The 15,941-nt window shown below is 37.6% G+C and overlaps 1 protein-coding gene across 1 annotated transcript in view; it reads left to right on the forward strand.

The window, feature by feature from the left end:
* The first annotated feature begins 8,864 nt into the window (after nucleotides 1-8,864).
* CNTN6 (contactin 6) overlaps nucleotides 8,865-15,941 on the forward strand; it is a 177,692-nt gene continuing 170,615 nt past the window's right edge. Inside the window, exon 1 of the mRNA XM_052640803.1 lies at nucleotides 8,865-8,983. The gene's annotated coding sequence lies outside the window, so the exon portion shown is untranslated. The remainder of the gene's footprint in view (nucleotides 8,984-15,941) is intronic.

Raw genomic sequence — 15,941 nt, forward strand, 5'->3', positions numbered from 1 at the left:
TTAAAAGAAATCTGCCTGCAATGCAGGAGACCCCAGTTTGATTCCTGGGCCTGGAAGATCCCCTGGAAAAGGGATAGGCTACCCACTCCAGTATTCTTGGGCATCCCTGATAGCTCAGTTGGTAAAGAATCTGCCTACAATTTGGGAGACCTGGGTATGATCCCTGGGTTAGGAAGATCCCGTAGAGGAGGGCAAGGCAGCCCACTCTAGTATTCTTGTCTGGAGAAGCCTTGTGGACAGAGGAACCTGGCAGGCTACCATCCATGGGGTTGCAAAAAACTGGGCATGACTGATCACACACAGAATAAAACAAAGAGTCATACTGTACCATCAAAAATCAGATTACCAATCTCAACATATTTGCTTCTAGTATCCTTCTTTCATTAAAAAAATTTTTTAAAACATAAATACATGCTTATTTTAAACATTCAAATTACAAAATATTAAGGAAAATAAAATCTTTACCCTTAAAAAAAAAACTTTCCCCAAACTAAAGTATGAAAATTTGTTGAAATTGCAGCTGTTTTTCTAGGTGTGTAAATACAGAGAATGTAGATTAATGTGTAGAGAGATAAATGTGTAGAAACAAAAACTATTTTTATAAAAGGGAACCATGCCATAGGTATTACTTTGACATAAGGATAGTGGGCTTCCCTGGTGGCTCAGATGGCAAGAAGATACCCTGAGCAGGAAATGGCTACCCACTCCGGTATTCTGTCCTGGAAAATTCCATGGACAAAGAGGCCTGGTAGGCTACAGTCCATGGGGTCACAAAGAATAAGACACAACTGAGCACTCATGTACCATACCCAGTTTTTGTTTAGTTCAATAAAAGTAAAAATAAAACAAAGAAAAAATGAGAATTTTGAATATTCAATAAATGATTTGAAACAACAAAGATACACATTTTTCCCCTAAAACTTTCCTGAAAAGATAAAAGACACACTGAATAATACTGAGATCAAAATGCTTATGTATTAAAAAAAAAATATATATATATATATATGTACTCACGTATGTTCTCTAATTTTGAAATTATGAAAGAAGATGATATTATCACTCACACACTTCAGACCATATTCCTTTACCCATCCCTCTTTTTCTATTTATACTGTTATTTTGACATTATCCAAGTTTATGGCATTCATATTCTGTTCTATAACTAAAACCAACATGTTTCTTAAGCAGTTTTATATTTGAATGTACTCAGTGTGCATACTATTTTGCCTTCATTCTTGATACTTATTTATTGGTTTATTTTTAGTTGGATGAAATTCATTATTAAGTAATTTCATCAAAAGTAGTCATTTATGTTATATTCCCAGGGTGTTTATTTGTTTCTTTTTTGATGGTAAAGTGTGTTGAATGCCATTAAATTGGAAAGATATGTCAGTGGATGATAATAGTCATATCACTCTTTTATTCAGAATACTGTAGCTTTTCCCTCACTGTCTTCTGGCACAGAATGCTAATGCTACTGTTATAAAATCTGAGATTAATATGATTTTCTCTTTCACTCTTTTAAGGGATTTTCTTTTTCAGCATGGTGTTCTTGAAAAGTCTTGAAAAGTTTGAAGATAAGTCACTTAACTAACACATGTAACTAACACACAGGCTTTGGTGTAAAGTGTTCTCTCCAAAATGTCTCTGGGATGTGGTATATTTTTTCAATTTGGAATTTTCTTGATATCTTTCAAAAGATTTGTTTGATTGTCTCTCTCAGTGACATCAAGATTCTTTATGTGAGATCATCTTTTATCTATTGTTTTTTATATGTTACCTTCTCTTCAATTGTTTTATCTGTGTTTTTCATTACAGTTATCTCTAATCTTCTCTTTGTCAGTAATTCAACTTCTAGGAGGTATCTGTTTTGTTTTGTTTTGCCCATTTTAGTCGGTTTATTTGTTCTTTAATACTGCTGTTTGGATTGGATCTTTTATGTATAAGTTACATCCTAATTTATCTGATTATATAGTTTCTTTTTTTCATCTTGACATTGAGTTATGTGTTTTTGAATTCATGTTCTTACTCTACAGCATGAAACAATTTTGAGAAATTTCCTAAGGTTCAGTCAGTTCAGTTCAGTCGCTCAGTCATGTTCGACTCTCTGCGACCCCATGAATCTTGAGTTATATTTTTCTGCTACATTGGATATATTGTCTATCTTTGGCATGTTGTATGTTTGACTTTTATTGTTGCAATGTATTTTCCTACTTACTATTCCATTTATTTTCATATGCTCATACTTGAAGAACTATGTACTGACAATTTATTTATTCCTTACAGAGAGGGATTTTTTAAAAAACTTTCTTCTCAACTTATTAGGGACCTGTTTGTTTTCCTCCTCTGAGTTCCATTTTGGAGGCCAGATACTCACATATCATGAGTACTCATACTTTGTACCCTGAGGGAATATTGTGGGAAGTTCAGCCTTTATTAAGCCATGTGGGTGCTTCTCTCTATTTAAGATTATCTTTACGCAGCAAGATTATTTGTGGAAGAGTCACAGGTGCCTTTTATTTGAGAAATGCATCATTTTTCAGTTGAGCTTCAGAGATTTTACAAAGTGAGTATATAGGCATGAAGCTATTGGCTTGTGAGATAGAGTCAGTTTTACTATTCATGCTTCTCAGCTTCACTCTTTTTTTCCTCCAGGAACCCTGGAGTAAAGGGCTAGAGAAAGGAGCCCTTCAAACTGAAGAGAAAAAAATTAAAATGCGCTATGCATGTACATGGGCTTCCCTGGTAGCTCAGTGGTAAAAAATACTCTACCTTCCAATGCAGTAGATATGAATTCAATCTCAGGATGAAGAAGACCCCTGGAGAAGGAAATGGCAACCCACTCCAGTATTCTTGCCTGGTAAATCCCATGGACGGAGGAGCCTGGTGGGCTACAGTTCATGGGGTCACACAGAGTTGGACAAGACCTAGCAACTAAATAATAACAAAGCATGCATATATCAATCTACTTATCTCCAGAATTTGAGGTTGTTAAGAGAATTCTCAGAATTTTTTTGCTTCACCAGTAAATCTCTCAACAGTTGGGGAGATGATTAAGGAGTCGAAAATCCTTTTGCCTCTCTGAGCCTGGACAAGCCCTTCTTATTTCACAAATGATTTTTTCTATCATTTCTTCGTTTATTTTGATTATTTACAAGTCAGTGGCATTGGGATTTGTCCCTTTTCTTGTTGATACTTCAAACAAAAAAAAAGAAAATTTTATTTGAGCCTAATTTGAGGATTATAACCTGGGAAGACCATCTCAGAAAGCTGTGAGAACTGTTCTGCCCCTAGAAGTCAAGGTAGAGTTGTACAAGCTTTTTGAGACTGAAAGCTGCTCAACAAATGCTGCATTATTGACAGCTTACATAACCCACATCTAAGCATCATTTTGGTGGGTCATGTGGCCCCTTACAAGATCAAGAATGAATGTTACCTTTTAAGCAGCTGTCTTGTTGGTGCTGGGAGAACATTGCTCTTTAGGGTTGAGCAGGTAATTCTGCTGATGGAGGAGGTTTGCTCGATGCTAATGCAGATACACAGTGCACAAGCAGGAGAGAGAGGAGGCCAAAGGGGAGAGAGAAAAAAAAAATTCTTAAATTGTTTTGTCTTGCTATAAAATGTGAATTTTTATTTCACAATTTTTCCTGCTGATCATCAGTCTTTTGATAGAAAGCATTATGTGATCAAATATTTGGCCCATTGAAGCTAGGGTGGCTGCTTGCCTTTCCCATTGTGCATCATATCCCTCAATGCTGGGTGCTAATAGCCTGATTCTCTTTGGTGGCTTATACTAGCAGAATGTTCAGCAAGGGTTTATGGCCAATTCTAAGTAATGCAATAAGGGACTTAAGCCAGTTTCCTTGCATGTGCATCGTGTATTGCCCATTATTTTATAGGCCACATTAGAGGTGATCTACAGCTTCAAGTTGTTTAGACATCATTATCCTAGTACAAGCAGATGAAACACAGTATGAAAGGCAAGAAACTACCACTTTATCATTCCACAAACTTTAACTTAAATTGGTAGTCAGAACAACAATATCATTAGTAAAGATCTAATTCCCAAATCCTCCTGAATCAAACTGTTTTCCTAGTATTTCCCCTACTGTAGAAAGAGGATGGTTCAGAGCAGAAATCTCACTTTAAGGGTCATAAGATGAGTTAACAAGTATTGTGGCCCAGATCTTGCTAATTTCTGTTGGTTATTTACTCATTTTTATAATTCCTTGCTCATTTCATTAAGCACTGGAATAAGAAAAGTCTGTTTTAACTCACTTTTTCCCAATCAACTTTTATAGCAACACAACAATGTAAGACTTAGTATTGCTACTTTGTAGTTCAGAGTTAAGTAACTTATCCAGCATTATATAGCTAGTAACTAACTAGCATTTCCCTGGTGGATCAGACAGTAAAGAATCCACCTGCAATGTGGGAGACCTGGGTTCAGTCCCTGGGTTAGGAAGATTCCCTGGAGAAGGGAATGGCTACCCACTACAGTATTCTGGCCTGGAGAATTCCGTAAACAGAGGAGCCTGGAAGGCTACAGTCCATGGGATTGCAAAGAGTCAGGCATGACTGAGTGACTTTCACAGGACAGGAACTAACTAGGCTGGAATGAAAACCCCCATCTGTCTGCTATTTTAGGTAAATAATGGAATATAATAAAATTACAAATTTAAGATAAAGTTACAGAGTTAATTTATTATACTTGGGTGCAAACATTTTGGAAGAAAGATACGGATCTAAGTGGATGGTGAAAAAAGTGAGGAGAGAATCAAGATGCCTAAGTTTGATTTCTTTCTATCTCTCAAAGCTGATGATGAATTTGGAGAAGATGATTCAACTTCCTGGGTTTTAGTTTTCTTGTGTGCAATAATAATATGGATGATGATGACAATAATGATGGTAATTTTCTTAGTCTGATGACTATTATTCATTTGTACCAGGCACAATGTGATAAACTTTATAAGTAGCATGTCATCAAATCTCAAAACAACCATTTGATACACATATTCTATTTTATCAATGAAGATACTGCAAATTTCGCAAATCCACTAAAGCCCATTTAAGGGCACATGATATAAACCATTAGTTCTATTATCTTTCTAAACCAGGAGGTCTTGCCTGAATGGTCTTTAAAATATCTACCAAATCTGAGATTATCGCGACCTGCAGTAGGTATCAGAGGAAATGAGCATGCTCCTACATGACCCTCAAGTACCACTAGTAGAGTTCTGGACTGGATGTCCTTAAATTAAATCTTAATATGATGATGTTTTTGCTTTATGTGTTCATTTGCACATTTAAAAAAAAACACAGAATTTCTCTTAAACCATGAGTACTAAACTCTTCCTCTCCCTTTCCCACGTACTTTTCTTTCTTGACAATTCAGTTCAAATGTCCTGAAGTGGAGACAGGTAATATGAGCATCCACATGAATGTGGAAGATGAGCACAACAGCAGCCCATATGTTAGATACTGAGAGGAATGAGATAGGCATGCATGCAGGGCAAAGGGGTAATGCCGGAGTGGCCCTGTGGAGCGGCAGAGCCGAAAAGGGCACACCCTTAGTGGGCTGGTCTAACAATAAATATCAGAGTCTGGGAAGCCTGGGAAGAGGGTCCCATTGCCAAGAGAAGGTGGTAAAAGTAGAAACCTGCAATCTGGTATTGGAGTCAAGCAAAGTAAGGACTGAATCTCCACAATGAAAGGACATTCCAGTGCGAGGTGTTAGATCCTACCCAAGGATGTGAAAGTTATCCCCTTTGAATATGACCATGCGCACAGTGTCAGAGGTCAAGTGTAATGAAACAGAGCATCTACACAGGAAAGAGTCCCTGCACAGGGTCAGCACCTGAGTGAGGTGAGGAGGCAAGAGACAGCTCAACAAGGGGTCACAGGGCAGGTATGGGAGTAAAATTTGCAGCAGGTATCACAATCTGTACAGGGTGAGGAGGAGTTCCATAAAGGGGAGAAGTTGGTGACAGTAATGGGCGGTTGTTGCATATAGAGAGATTGAACAAATGCGTAAATACTTTGAGAATAGTGGAAACCAGGGTTCTCATGGCTGGATTAGGAAGTTAAAAATATAGACAAAAAAATAAATAAATAAACCTAGGACAAACTCACTATGAATTACCACAGACTCTGGTGTGGACTCTATAAACACATACACACATCCATCTATCTATCTATTTATCTATCTATCAATTGATCTATGTGTATATATGTGTGCGTGTATATCTATGTGTATCTATCTATTGATCGATCTATGTGTATATATGTGAGCGTGTATATCTATGTGTATCTATCTATCGATCGATCTATGAGTATATATGTGTGTGTGTATATCTATGTGTATCTATCTATCGATCGATCTATGTGTATATATGTGTGCGTGTATATCTATGTGTATCTATCTATCGATCGATCTATGTGTATATATGTGAGCGTGTATATCTATGTGTATCTATCTATCGATCGATCTATGAGTATATATGTGTGCGTGTATATCTATGTGTATCTATCTATTGATCGATCTATGTGTATATATGTGAGCGTGTATATCTATGTGTATCTATCTATCGATCGATCTATGTGTATATATGTGTGTGTATATATCTATGTGTATCTATCGATCCATCTATGTGTATATATGTGTGTGTGTATATCTATGTGTATCTATCTATTGATCGATCTATGAGTATATATGGGCTTCCTGGAGGCAGCAGTGGTGGCTCCATGGTAAAGCATCCACCTATCAATGCAAGAAACATAGGTTTGATCCCTGGGCTGGGAAGATCCCCTGATGAAGGACATGGCAACCCAAGCCCACTCCAGTATTCTTGCCTGGGAAATCCATAGACAGAGGAGCCTGCCAGGCTACAGTCCATGGGGTTGCAAAAGAGTCTGGCATGACTTAGCAAGTAAACAATGACTCATGTATGTAAAATTATACATATACATACTTACATGCACTCATATACATATAATATATAAAACCTACACACAAACACATACACATTCACACACACATGCACATATTGAAAGGTCCTCAGAGCAAAAACACCTCAATGAGTACACTTAGCATCCAGATCATGGTTTCTAAATACCATTCTCTAATTTTAAAAAATGAAATTTTCTTAGAAAAAAAGAACACTTTGATGGCTGGCACAGGAAAACTGTAAGATGATTCTGAAACACTTTCTTGTACCAAAAAGTAAGGAACAGAACAAAGAAAAATAGGCATATGTCAAAAAGATGAAGAAACCAGCTTGACTAGGCTCCTGCTGGCCAAAACAGTGAAACTTTGGGCATCAAAGTAGTCATGAATTATAACTTCCTTTATGTAATAATAAATAACTTCCTTTATTTAATAAAAGTCCTTATTTAATAAAATAAGAAGCTATGGATTCACACTGAAAGAGTAGATCATACTGATAGAAATATATAAACAAAAATTAAATTCTCAATAAGGAACAGTGTATTTACATTGTCTCAAACTCTGTAACCACAAAATGCTTACTAATTATAAGGGGAAGGGGAGGTAATTTCATAGTGGAGAGGTTTCGCAGGTGGTACCTTAACCTGAGTGCCAAAGAATTGATGCTTTTGAACTGTGGTGTTGGAGAAGACTCTTGAGAGTCCCTTGGACTAAAAGGAGATCTAACCAGTCCATTCTGAAGGAGATCAACCCTGGGATTTCTTTGGAAGGAATGATGCTAAAGCTGAAACTACAGTACTTTGGCCACCTCATGCGAAGAGTTGACACATTGGAAAAGACTTTGATGCTGGGAGGGATTGGGGGCAGGAGAAGAAGGGGACGACAGAGGATGAGACAGCTGGATGGCATCACTGACTCGATGGACGCGAGTGAGTGAACTCCGGGAGATGGTAATGGGTAGGGAGGCCTGGCGTGCTGCGATTCATGGGGTCGCAAAGAGTTGGACACAACTGAGCGACTGAACTGAACTGAACTGAAACTTAACCAGTGATCAAAGTTAACTTAAGCAGAAATGAGACAAACAGAAGTCCTGTACCATCTGATAGGATGCTATCTGAAGCACACAACATTCCTGAATCTAATCATAATTAAACAGCAGACACAGGGAAACACCCTTTGCGGGAGGAGAATGAAGGGACAGGAGGGCAAGACAATGTGATCAGTAAACTCTGAATGGTGGGAAGTGTTTTCTTTTCATGGTGATAAATTTTTAAAAATAAGAGCCAGTTCTTACACTGCTGTAATTATCTTTAAACAAACAAACAAAAATCTTTATAGACCCTTTTTATTACCCATATTTTCAGCATACAGCTCCTACGAGGACCCTGATCCTGTTGTCCCTTAGACAAGCCTAAATTGAGTGAAGCTTAACCAAATCAGTGCCTTGTCATTTTCAAAGTTACCAGGTGAGGAAAATCAAGTGAAAACAGAAAGTGTTCAATCAATACCTTCAAGGAGACTAAAAAGAGAAAACAATAAATGAAATCTATGATTCTCTGCTGGATCCTTTGGCTATAAAGGATTTTATCAAGAAAAACAGAGAAAGGGGACTGACAGTTAGATGCTAGCATTGAAACAATGTCAATTCCTTGATTTTGATCATGTTATTGTGTCCTTTATAAAAAATGGAAACTGATTCATTTAGGATAATGTGGCATGTTTGCAAAGCTACTCTTAAATGGTATAGGAATAAAATTATTTGTACCATTCTTGAAACTTTCCATATGTTTGCATTGTTTCACGATGAAATATTTTTAAAAATATCTATTTACTTGATGTCTAATACTGTTTGCGTTCAAAACAGGGTCAAGTATTTTCCGCGTGGTGTAATTTTTCTTTTCTTTTTCCAGGTGATGGTGGCTTGAGCCCTCCTATTTTTACCCAAGAACCACAAGATGCTATTTTTCCTTTGGATTTGTCAAAATCTGAAATAATCCTGAATTGTGCTGCTAATGGTTACCCACTACCTCATTATAGGTAAATTTCTACTTCTGAGCATCATGCTGGGTTTTTTTTTTTCTTTGTTTTCGGGGTAAAGTATACACACAATTTGTTGTTGTTGTTGTTGTTGCTTAGTGGCTAAGTTGTGTCCAACTCTTTGCAAATCCATGGACTCCTCTGTAGTAGTCTACCAGGCTCCTCTGTCCTTGGATTTACCAGGCAAGGATACTGGAGTGGGTTGCCATTTCCTAATCCAGCGCATCTTCCTGACCCATGTCTCTTGCATTGGTAGGTGGATTCTTTACCACTGAGCTGCCAGCAAAGCCCATATACACCATAAAATGACCTAATTTGAAGTGTACAGCTCAACGAACTTTTACATAGGTATACAGCTGTGTTGGAGACTGGCATGGCAACCCACTCCAGTATTCTTGCCTGGAGAATTCCCATGGACAGAGGAGCCTAGCAGGCTGCAGTCCATGGGGTCACAAAGAGTTGTACACAACTGAGCAACTAAGCACAGCATAGCACATTCAGCTGTGTGTCCACCACGCAAATGAAGATAGACATTTTTGGTACCCTAAAGTATCCCCTCATGCCACTTGCCAAGTGATAATTATCCCACCCTCATCCTCCAGCAACCACTCTTGTAACTTACTGGTTAGATTTGCTTAGAGCTGTTATTCTTGAGATTGGGTCTATGTTACACTGAGAATTGAAAAAGAATGAAAGAAAAAGGAAGGAAGGGAAGGGAGGAAAAAAAGAATGAAGGAAGGAGGGAGGGAAGGAAGGAATACAGGAAGAAAGAAAAAAAATAAGAGAAAGGACAGGAAAAGATTTGTTTTCCCAATTTGAAAGAGATTGTAAAGCACAAGTTCATTTTGTACTCCCTTCCCCACAATATGCGGCTACTGCCTCAGTTGCCTCCTATACAATGACTATGAACATGTTTCTCTAAAAGGAGTTAATCCAGATTGAAACATTTTTTATCAGACCAATTTCTGTGACTCCACTGACACATCCCATCACCCAAAAAGAATTGGTTTTAGAAAAAATATACTGAAGACAGCTATGGATCATCTAAGGCAGAAAAGCAATTTTTATTCTGGGCAACTAGAAATATATATATTTGTTTCTCACATATTACCTCTGAAAGAATAAGGAAGAAAGGTCTGCAGTGTTTCTGTTCTTAGAATATTACAGGAGAGGCAGAATCTGATTCACATTGTGGGTGGGCTTCACAAATAAATGCATATATACATTATACTTGCGTAAATCTTAAAGATATGGTGTTGGTAAGAATTGCATGTGCAGTGTGAATATAGAGAAAGTAGAATAATATTAAAATGACTATTGTGGCTTTAGGATTTAAAAGCCTTTTTTTTTAAGTCTTAATTTTTAGTGTGTGCATGTGTGCTGAGTCATTTCAATTGTGTCCAGCTCTTTGTGACCCCATGGACTGTGGAGCCCACCAGGTTCCTCTCTCCATGGGATTCTCCTGGCAAGAATACAGTAGTGGATTGCCATGCCCTCCTCCAGGGGATCTTCCTGATCCAGGGATTGAACCTACAACTCTTATGTCTCCTGCATTGTAAATCATCAAACACAAAAAGCAACAAATTCAGTCCATTTTGGTAAAAAACAAACAAACAAACAAACAAACAACAACAATGAAAAAAAAATTGGCTTTTGCTGATTTATATGTTCCATTAAAAATACCATATTTATATACATACTTACTTTGATCTTACAATTATCTAGATTAACTAGCTAAATGACTTAAATACACAAGGTTAAAGACAACTTTCTGTCTTGTGTCTCTTATCTTTGTCAAAATAACTTCAGTATTATTTTTTACAACAAAAGAGCTGTAAACTGTGTCTTATTATGTAGGCTTTATTAAGGCTTTTCTATCTTTAGAACACCTCAACCAATGAAGTCCAGCTAGCAGATGAAGTTTACTTAGTTTATAAATTGGTCCATCTAGTTCATGGTTGTTTCCTTAAGGAAAAAGCTGTGTTATTTCATTAAAACTTGGCTAAATATTTTTAAAATCACCTAATACTTCAAGTTGCAATTTTATTTTTGAGAACTAATTTGATTATTCCTAAAGATTGATAGAATTTATTAGAGAAGAGGAAAAACATTAAGTCCCTATACAATAAGAGACAATTGTTAAGTATAGGTAAGATAGATCATCGATTAGTCATGTACTTATATAAAATTTTCTATTGACTTATAACACATGGAAAGATATAATACAGTGGTTCTCAAAACAATTTGCTAATAATACCTGTGAAGAAATACACTGAATGAAGAGATTGCAAATTTCAATGTTGTGAAATGGTTTCTGTTGTACTGCTTGTAAATAAGGAGGCTAAAGACAGGCAATCATCATCTTATTTCCAGTCTACTGTGGGCAGGAATCCCTCAGAAGAAATGGAGTAGCCATCATGGTCAACAAAAGAGTCCAAAATGCAGTACTTGGATGCAGTCTCAAAAATGACAGAATGATCTCTGTTCATCTCCAAGGCAAACCGTTCAATATCACAGTTATCCAAGTTTATACCCCAACCAGTAATGCTGAAGAAGCTGAAGTTGAACAGTTTTATGAAGACCTACAAGATCTTTTAGAACTAACACCCAAAAAAGATGTCCTTTTCATTATAGGGGACTGGAATGCGAAAGTAGGAAGTCAAGAAACACCTGGAGTAACAGGCAAATTTGGCCTTGGAATGAGGAAAGAAACAGGGCAAAGGCTAACAGAGTTTTGCCAAGAAAATGCACTGGTCATAGCAAACACCCTCTTCCAACAACACAAGAGAAGACTCTACACCTGGACATCACCAGATGGTCAACACCGAAATCAGATTGATTATATTCTATGCAGCCAAAGATGGAGAAGCTCTATACAATCAACAAAAACAAGACCGGGAGCTGACTGTGGCTCAGATCATGAACTCCTTATTGCCAAATTCAGACTCAAATTGAAGAAAGTAGGGAAAACTGCTAGACCAGGTATGACCTAAATCAAATCCCTTATGATTATACAGTGGAAGTGAGAAATAGATTTAAGGGTCTAGGTCTGATAGATAGAGTGCCCGATGAACTATGGAATGAGGTTCGTGACATTGTACAGGAGACAGGGATGAAGACCATCCACATGGAAAAGAAATGTAAAAAAGCAAAATGGCTGTCTGGCAAAGGAGAAAAGCAAAGATATAAGCATCTGAATGCAGAGTTCCAGAGAATAGCAAGAAGAGATAAGAAAGCCTTCTTCAGTGATCAGTGCAAAGAAATAGAGGAAAACAACAGAATGGGAAAGACTAGAGATCTCTTCAAGAAAATTAGAGATACCAAGGGAACATTTCATGCAAAGATGGGCTCGATAAAGGACAGAAATGGTATGGACCTAACAGAAGCAGAAGATATTAAGAAGAGGTGGCAAGAATACACGGAAGAACTGTACAAAAAAGATCCTCACGACCCAGATATTCATGATGAGGTGATCACTCATCTAGAGCCAGACATCTTGGAATGTGAAGTCAAGTGGGCCTTAGTAAGCATCACTATGAACAAAGCTAGTGGAGGTGATGGCATTCCAGTTGAGCTGTTTCAAATCCTGAAACATGATGCTGTGAAAGTGCTGCACTCAATATGCCAGCAAATTTGGAAAACTCAGCAGTGGCCACAGGACTGGAAAAGGTCAGTTTTCATTCCAATCCCAAAGAAAGGCAATGCCAAAGAATGCTCAAACTACCGCACAATTGCACTCATCTCACATGCTAGTAAAGTAATGCTCAAAATTCTTCAAGCCAGGCTTCAGCAATACGTGAACCATGAACTCCCTGATGTTCAAGCTGGTTTTAGAAAAGGCAGAGGAACCAGAGATCAAATGGCCAACATCCGCTGGATCATGGAAAAAGCAAGAGTTCCAGAAAAACATCTATTTCTGCTTTATTGACTATGCCAAAGGCTTTGACTGTGTGCATCACAAGAAACTGGAAAATTCTGAAAGAGATGGGAATACCAGACCACCTAACCTGCCTCTTGAGAAATCTATATGCAGGTCAGGAAGCAAGAGTTAGAACTGGACATGGAACAACAGACTGGTTCCAAATAGGAAAAGGAGTACGTCAAGGCTGTATATTGTCACCCTGCTTATTGAACTTATATGCAAAGTACATCATGAGAAATGCGGGACTGGAAGAAACACAAGCTGGAATCAAGATTGCCGGGAGAAATATCAATCACCTCAGATATGCAGATGACACCACCCTTATGGCAGAAAGTGAAGAGGAACTCAAAAGCCTCTTGATGCAAGTGAAAGAGGAGAGTGAAAAAGTTGGCTTAAAGCTCAACATTCAGAAAACGAAGATCATGGCATACGGTCCCATCACTTCATGGGAAATAGATGGGAAAACAGTGGAAACAGTGTCAGACTTTATTTTGGGGGGCTCCAAAGTCACTGCAGATGGTGACTGCAGCCATGAAATTAACAGACGCTTACTCCTTGGAAGAAAAGTTATGACCAACCTAGACAGCATATTCAAAAGCAGAGACATTACTTCGCCAACAATGTTCCATCTAGTCAAGGCTATGGTTTTTCCTGTGGTCATGTATGGATGTGAGAGTTGGACTGTGAAGAAGGCTGAGTGCCGAAGAATGATGTGTTTGAACTGTGGTGTTGGAGAAGACTCTCGAGAGTCCCTTGGACTGCAAGGAGATCCAACCAGTCCATTCTGAAGGAGATCAGCCCTGGGATTTCTTTGGAGGGAATGATGCTAAAGCTGAAGCTCCAGCACTTTGGCCACCTCAAGTGAAGAGTTCACTCATTGAAAAAGACTCTGATGCTGGGAGGTATTGGGGGCAGGAGAAGGGGACGACTGAGGATGAGATGGCTAGATGGCATCACGGACTCGATGGACGTGAGTCTGAGTGAACTCCGGGAGATGGTGATGGACAGGGAGGCCTGGTGTGCTGCGATTCATGGGCTCGCAAGGAGTTGGACAGGACTGAGCGACTGAACTGAACTGAAGTGAACTAACCGGATTTGCCTTATTTCTACTATCATGGTATATAATACTCAAGATGCTTTTAAAAGACAATGAGGGGAAAAAAAAAGTTTTTAATGCTTAAATGTCAGATTGAGCCCCCAGTTTTCTTGATAATAAAGCAAAGGGCAGAGGTATTTCAGACAATGCCCATTAGCAACAAAATGTGAATTTTAGTTTTAATATTACCCTTTTGAACTTAAAATTTATTTTTAAAAAATCCTCATGACTGTATTCATTTTAGATTGTGTGTCTGAGTGTGTGTGTGTGTGTGTATGTGTGTGCATGTGTGATATAGATGGACATTCTTTATGATTCAGAGTTTAACATTATTTGAAGTTACTTGAGTATAGTGTGAAGCTGTACCAAAAACCCATTGGCTTAGAACCAAGAGTTATCATTTCTAGTCACAGCTCTATCATTACATATATAACCCTGGAATCATGTCTTTCTCCTATCGTTGTATCCCTCATCCACAAAGTGAGGGTGTCGTTGATTTTAAGGTGTTTTTATTTCTTTTAGTAAATTCCCTTTAGATAATGAAGTCTCATAAGAGAAAATAAGCAATATTGAAAGCAGAACTTTGGAAACAGTTTAAAAGAAACTTGTCTAAAGTCACTTTCAGCTGGAGTCAATACCTTCATGGACAGAATATCAGTGAAGACAAGATACATGTTAGGCAAAGTTTTCCAGTGGAAAGGTTTACTTTCTATTCTTTTAAAGACCATGAAACACATTAAAATTAACATCTAACCATGCAGCTTTGTTAAAGGAAGGAAAATGGGTTACTAAAAAATAGTACTTGGGTAGAATTGGTTATACTTAATAAGTCAAGGATATGGTGAAGAGATAGTGATGAGCTTCATTCCAGAGCTCAGAATATATATTTTCTTTGGGAAAATGAAGCAACACACACATAAATTATTTTTACATAGGATACTCTGTCAGAAAAAGTTCTTTGAATGTCATAGAGAATTTCCACCACGTGTCCTCTGAACCTGGTCACTGGAGAAGTTTCCTTTCTGTGATTTAATCTACTCATCACAAAGACATTCTTAAGTTTGGAGAAGCTCTAGGCCTGTGAATAAAAATCACAAAGGGTGTTACTCTGCCTTACTATTCTTTTTATTCATTTCCTCCCTTTATCTACTTAACAACTTTCTGTGACAAAGCAGGATATTTTTATTGTGCAAATTTTATAATCAATGGATATGACTTTTGGAGAAATGACTTGGCTAAGCATACAGAACAAAGGAATATCAAAGCTAGGCCCAGGACTCTTTCTATGAGGTCAATGGAACTAAATTTAGTGCACATTAGAATCACCCAAAGAGATGTTAAAAATTTCAATTTTGTAGTTCTTCATGTGTCTAGGAATGGGTCCAGAAACAGCACTCCATGTAACTCTAAAGCAAGGCTCAGTTTTTTAAAAAACACTCACACACACATACATTATCACAGACTAGCAAACAAATATAGCCGCAGCCATTATATTCTTGACACAGGGCTTAACTACTTAATAGCGAAGGATGTTCCCCAGAAAAAGGTCAAGATTTTAGTTCAAATCCATTATGTTTCATGGAATTAATATGATATTAAGGCAGATGCTTAAAATAATCTTCTATAGCATATTTCCTAGTTTGCATCATGAGATAATTCTCCTGGGCATGGAATTCTTTCAGTAACACTTGTATGACAATCACTTGAATTCATTAATACTATTTCTCAATTTATTTAAACATATTAATTAGAACAAAGCCCACACCATGAGTTGAACCCCTGATCTATATGCACAGTTTAATAATCATTGTACCATAGTGATTAGAATGATTATGGGGAGAGTGTGAAAAAATCATTTGCTGCAGCTAAGCCAACAACTTTAAATTTGTGTTGAAAAACAATTACCGAGCTTAATTAGGAGCATGTAATGATGACAGCAG

This window comes from Budorcas taxicolor, chromosome 1 (genome assembly GCF_023091745.1).
Source record: "Budorcas taxicolor isolate Tak-1 chromosome 1, Takin1.1, whole genome shotgun sequence".
NCBI classification, from domain to species: domain Eukaryota; kingdom Metazoa; phylum Chordata; class Mammalia; order Artiodactyla; family Bovidae; genus Budorcas; species Budorcas taxicolor.